General features: G+C 37.4%; 1 protein-coding gene across 2 annotated transcripts in view; it reads right to left on the bottom strand.

Annotated features, from left to right (window-relative positions):
* Window positions 1–3,786, bottom strand: part of LOC145687924 (mitotic checkpoint protein BUB3-like) — a 111,023-nt gene extending 107,237 nt beyond the window's left edge. For both annotated transcript variants that reach the window (XM_081761486.1, XM_081761485.1), the window contains exon 1: window positions 3,597–3,786. The gene's annotated coding sequence lies outside the window, so the exon portion shown is untranslated. The remainder of the gene's footprint in view (window positions 1–3,596) is intronic.
* Between the last annotated feature and the right edge of the window lie 2,214 nt (window positions 3,787–6,000).

A 6,000-nucleotide genomic window follows, 5' to 3' on the forward strand; every position in this document is an offset into this window, starting at 1 on the left:
TAGTACTTTTAATGTAATAATACTGTTGTACACGTATTATTAACATATAGTTGGTGCTTTGTTCAATTTTGTTTTATTGATACTGTTCATAAGGATTATGAAGTGACCATGGAAATGTCACAGGCCACGGTGCTTTTGTGCCATATGAAGTGTTTTTCTACTATTCTCGGTTATGCGTATATCAACCATCATTGATGCTCCTGCTTCATACAAAGCCACCTCCGCAAGAAACATCCTGCTACGCATTAGCCCTGACTCGGTTAGATAGGATTCGTGCAACTTATTGAGCACCTAGCACAAGTTGTTTTGTGTTTTAAAGTTGCTTCGTGTATTACACCATGTGTCCACACGTAATATGTATATATTGCCCCACTAAAATCAATCTGCACTGACTGATACAATGCCTGTTTCTCAGTGATAACGTAAGGAAACAAGATTATAATTCCACTGAAACATTGTTTTCGTTATTTTTCAATACGAGAGATTTAGGATTTTGATTTCTGAGCTTTCGGCATCTAAGGCCATTTAGTCCGTCACGATTGAGGGATTACGTCCCTCGGCGATCACACTATCCGGGGAAAGGGAAGGAAGAAAGCTGCCTGGGACCACCCCGATATTTGCCGGGGCAGGACGTTTGGGCGCCACCATTTGGGCGCGGACGTTCCGGCGCAAGATACATAGTAAAAATCACAATTTACGTAATATATACTAAGCTAGGCACTGAAAACTAAGCGCGAATCAAGATATATACATTTCCTACACTTCTATCTTTATCTCACCTCATTTATCTATTTTCTCTCTTATTTATTCATCTAAATTAAATAGTTTAATGCGTTTGTGGCATTTGTTGCCTAACCTCGTGATGGATTGATTTTTCGCTTGTTCACGATTCTTGTACTTCTGATCTAATGTTGATATAATTTTTGTATAAGAAAGCTAGGAAATGAAGGAATCAGACGAACTGTTAACAATTTTCTTAATGATAATTAAAGCATATTGATTTAATTTTTGTATTTTTTTATAAAAGTTAATAATTACATAATATTAAAATTTTCTTTCTTTCGTATTACGTTTGCCAAACTCTTCTCTTAAGTCCAATAAAGAACTACCAATAAAAGATTTCCGCGCACTCGAGTTGAGGGAAGTGGCCACACGTGGCGTAGTCGCTAATGCTCTCGCCTTCGGTGCGAGCGGTCCCGTGTTCGATTCTCGGTAGGGACACTCGGTCGAAAAAGTGTAACACGCTCTTTCAGGCCGGCCACCCTGAATGAGGTTTTCCTCATTCACACGAGGCAAATGCCGGGGTGGTACCTAATTTATAGGTCCAGGCCGCTTCCTTCCTTCCCCATTCCTTTCTTCCTTTCCTTTCCCCGGATAGTGTGCTCCCTCAAACGTGACGGGCTAAATGGCCTTACATGCCGAGAGCCCAGAAATCTAAAAATCCTAAATCCTAATCGATTTGAGGGAAAGCTGTTAATACAGGGTGTCTAAGACATTGAGTTTAGGAACTGTAGTGTGCTGTATTTCTGGTATCAGTTTTTTTTAATTAACATTCCAATATAAAAATCAAAACTTAACACACTTTTTTTTCGTCTCATTGTAAGCATTTAATCTGCACTAAAGAAAGTGGCGAAAGGAAAAATAGAACGATTTCAAAGTGAAACATAATAGTTAAGTGTACATATATTGGTCATTAACTACTAGAAATGTGTTTGACATTCACACTTATTGCATAACTACAGTAGAAGTCCTGCTTTAATTTTTCTAATGGAATAGGTTCACTATGTGCGTAATGCAGTCAATCATATCTAGTCTGGTCTACTTACCTTTGGCTTGAAAAGTTATCAAATAAAAAGCATACTTAACTTTGGTTGAAACTTAAATTCACAAAATTTAATTGTTAATTCAGCTTTTAGAATTTTCAAATTTCAGTATTTCTAGTATGTAAAACAAAATCCAGTATAATTCAAGGACTTCCACTACAGTAGACACCTTGTGATATCTTGATTCCAACTTAGTACTCAGCGCCTAACAAAATGACTTTTTAATTTAACTCGCGCCCAAACGTCCAGTGCCCAAACGTCACGTACTGATATTTGCTTGGTGTGAATGAGGAAAACCTCATTCAGGGTGGCTGGCCTGAAAAGATTTTTACACTTTTTCGACCGAGTGCCCCCACCGGTAATCGAAACCCGGGACCGCTCGCACTGAAGGCAATAGCGTTAGCGACTACGCTATGCGGGCCACTCAATACGACAGGGTTTGTAACACTGAACAGTTGAAAGTTACTACATTTTCGAAGTAATACAATATGGATGTATACTTAGTCAGAGAGGAATAAAGGAAGTAATTGTACGCAAGGTATATTTAAAAAAAAGCATAAGAACGTAGTGCCGTAGGGTAGATGGTATACACATAAACAAGGATGTAACATAAAACATTCCTTGTGCGGGGCACAACTTTGCGGCATTTCTATGATCACTTTGCACATTGCCCTCACATAGCACTTTACTTAATTATGTCTTTCTCATGGAGTACTACGTGGTAAAGAGCAAACTTTCCATTCCGTATTTCTACCTTATTATTCATGTAAGAAGTAAAATCTCGTTGTATTTTGACTACTTGTACAATCCTATTGTGAAAACAAGTAACAAATTTCCTGCGCTTTATGACTCATAAAATGGGTTAGTACCCAAAATTTGGCTCCATTTCACTACATTTGTTTCAGATACAGCTTCCCTTTTATTAACCTACGCTCAGCATTTTTGTATTTCCCTCCATTACTGCAGCATTGACTTCCTAGGTTAATTAATACTATTATGCCCTATTGTCTGTTTACCTTATATTGCATTAATATGCGAACTCATATAGTCCTGAATGTAACTTTATTTACCTCCCTAATTAATCATCTTATACTGATGTCCTACAATACTTTTCTTGTGTTACCTTTACAATGCCCGCTCCAGTTGGTATACTCACTCAGAAACTAAAAATTACTCTCTATTAATTTTATGAAAATGGGTCAGAACTTTCCTAATCCGTTCCTTCCCCTATCTTACTTTACTCTACTAGCGTATATTGTGATGTTTACCCCTATTTTTATCACTCTTATGTGTTGACATTTCGTCTGATTCTATTTATTTCTCCGTAAATTTTGTATTTCAACTTGGCCATCGGAAGCAGTTAACCCGAAATCTAATACTTAAAAAAAGTTATTTCTTGTGGTCACCTTGAACTTTATCTATGCAAAGTGGATACTTTCATGTCGCACAGTGCAAATATTTTGGAGAATAAGAAAAAAACTAGAGATAAAATTTAAACTCTAAGAATTAGTTCGAGTGGTGTTTTTAAACTTAACCTGCACAACATAAATTCTGTTTTTACTAATAATTCTATACCAACCTCAAATAGGCAGTAGTCAAGTTGAACAGTAGCTTAGTCAATAATCCCAGCTGCTTTAAACTGATCAATTATAAAACTGATAGCTAACAAACTATTTACGTGTTCGTACTACATTCTATAAGCACTAATGCTTTAAGTAAAAACTATATTTGGATGTTCGTCAAGCACACTTTGTCGGACATAGAAAAACTCACCTAATTCTTTAACAAGATAACTTTTCCAATGAAATGTGTGCCCACTGGCACATACCAAATCACAATGAGCAAATAACTAAATAAAGAATTGCACGAAACGACTTTATTTCTTTATCTACAACTGAGAGCGTTGCAGTGCTTCAACCGGCCTTCTTCCTTTGTTTTTCTCTAATCCGTGTGCGTTACTTGTCATTACTTGTATACAAAATTCGTCGCAAGGGGTTCCCGGTTCAGCGTTGCCAGACTCACAGCTCGGAATTATTCCAAAACCTTATCGAAATTATGCTAGATTCGGTCAAATTATGCTAGATCCTCATAATTACTAATTCAGGAGTTTTAAAGGAAAAAAAATAACGTAACTTAAAATACGCAGAGCGCAAGAATGCATGGATAGAACTCAATACTTCACGCACCAAAGCTTTAACTCAACTAAACTAGTGCAGTTGTTGGCAGACTCAATGGCGTATATATAGTATAAATGACTGTAAAGTGTTTGTTTACATATTTTGAAAGAAAATTACCTCGCAGCATAAGCGGAGTTGGGAATTGTCTGCTGGGGGGCAAATTTTTGGTCAGTCTCGGACCTTTCATTTCAGGAATAAAGATGGTCATGAAGTCAGAAATAAAGATGGTGAAGTCGTCAAAAAGTTGGGGGGAGAATGGCCCCCATAGCTCCGCCCATGCCTTGCAGTTAAAGAGAAAACCCTGGCTGGAGCCACAAAAAAAAAAAAAAAAAGCCGTTTCTAACTTACTTCGGAAAATGAGACTGCCTGTATGGTTTACCAACAGTATGAATCATCAATGGGAGCTGATACATTTCAACCGTTCTTTTTCTTCCCACGACCAACTTCTTTCTCATGTCCAGGTTTTGCGGCTTTTTGATAAACTTGCTGAAATTATGCTAGATTTGGGCAGGATGCTAAAAGCAAGATGCTAGATGCTAAAGACATGCAAATTATGCTAGATCTACCATCATTATGCTAGATCTGGCAACTCTGTCCCGGTTTCTTCAGGTTCAGGTTCAGGTTGAAGGTATGTTCCTTCCTTCTCTTCTGTTTATTTACAATGACGCCAGAACCTAAATTATGAAAATCCTCATAACATTAGCAAATGCACGTTTGAGTATATAGTTTATTTTACTTAATTTAACGTGAGAAACGAGCCATTCCGTACGATTTCCGTAAACGCAACGCAACATTTAACTTTTAAATTATGATAAACGTCATTATAATTGTTTTTTTCGCATATTTTACAATGCTATTTGCAAGTTTTTTTTTTGAAGACCGATGCGGAATGAGGGCTATCAGAGACACAGAGGAATTGGTGGCCACATTCTGTAATAGTTTGCGTCAACACAAACGAAACATTCCCGATTTAGTTGGCAATAATCGATATAGCAGTTCTAATGAGTTTTGTTTTTTTTTTTTTTTTTTTTAGTTGCGTTGCAGCAGTTAGGCTTTATCGAACGCTGGTAAGAAATGGGGCCAATAAACACAAGTTTGTCCATGCACATAGATTATTTAAGTCACCACCCAAACGCAGTGGTTCCCGATATTGGCGATAACACCCGATAGGGGCCAATCTCAATCAAAAGGGAGCGCTGGAACAAAAAGTTCCAGTAGACTATTTAGGGGTAGTTTGAGAGACAATAGAACAAAATTTTATATTATTTAGTAAACTAACCAACATGCAAATAATGTGAATCTGTGTCTCTTCATTTTTTTTTTTTTTTTTTGAGAAGCCACAAAATAATGTCTAAGTTTTTTCTCCATTTATATCCTTAATTTTATATCAGTTAGGTTCTTTTTTCATTACCTTTAAAAAAAAGTAGGTCATAGAAACGCTCGTTGGCCCCTTTCTTTTGGAAAGCGAGAAGAGCGAAAGTACGTTAAAAATAAACGAAAAAAATACATTTTGGGGCAAACTTAAGGGGCTAATATAAGACAAATTATTGAAAAATGTCAACTCACTTTATATATATTTGGGGGGACACGAAGGGATTTCAAAATAACTTAACTCTTCACGTTTGTTAGCAATATGGCTGAAGTAGATGGCGGCCGCTAAATGCAAAATTTACAGACAAATGGATAGAATCAGACAAAACGTCAGCACACAAGAAAGGTAATAATGATCTTCAGTGTAGGGAGATTAAGTAGAAAGAAAAAGGAAGCTAAACTCTTGACCATAATAGCTCGCAGGGCATGGTGGCTCAGTAGTACAGTGTTGACCATTGCTGCGTGGGGTCCCTGGCTCGATCCCAGCTCGCGCCAAGTGGTCTTTGTGGTGAACAAACACGGTGTGCGGTGGTTTCTAGGGGTTCTCCCATTTCCTCCAAATTTCGTCATTCCACTGTTTTATTCATCTCTTATCACCACCGTCTCCTTTATCCTCGCCGGCATAATCG

The sequence above is a fragment of the Thermobia domestica genome, chromosome 6 (assembly GCF_964235325.1).
Source record: "Thermobia domestica chromosome 6, izTheDome1.hap1.1, whole genome shotgun sequence".
NCBI classification, from domain to species: domain Eukaryota; kingdom Metazoa; phylum Arthropoda; class Insecta; order Zygentoma; family Lepismatidae; genus Thermobia; species Thermobia domestica.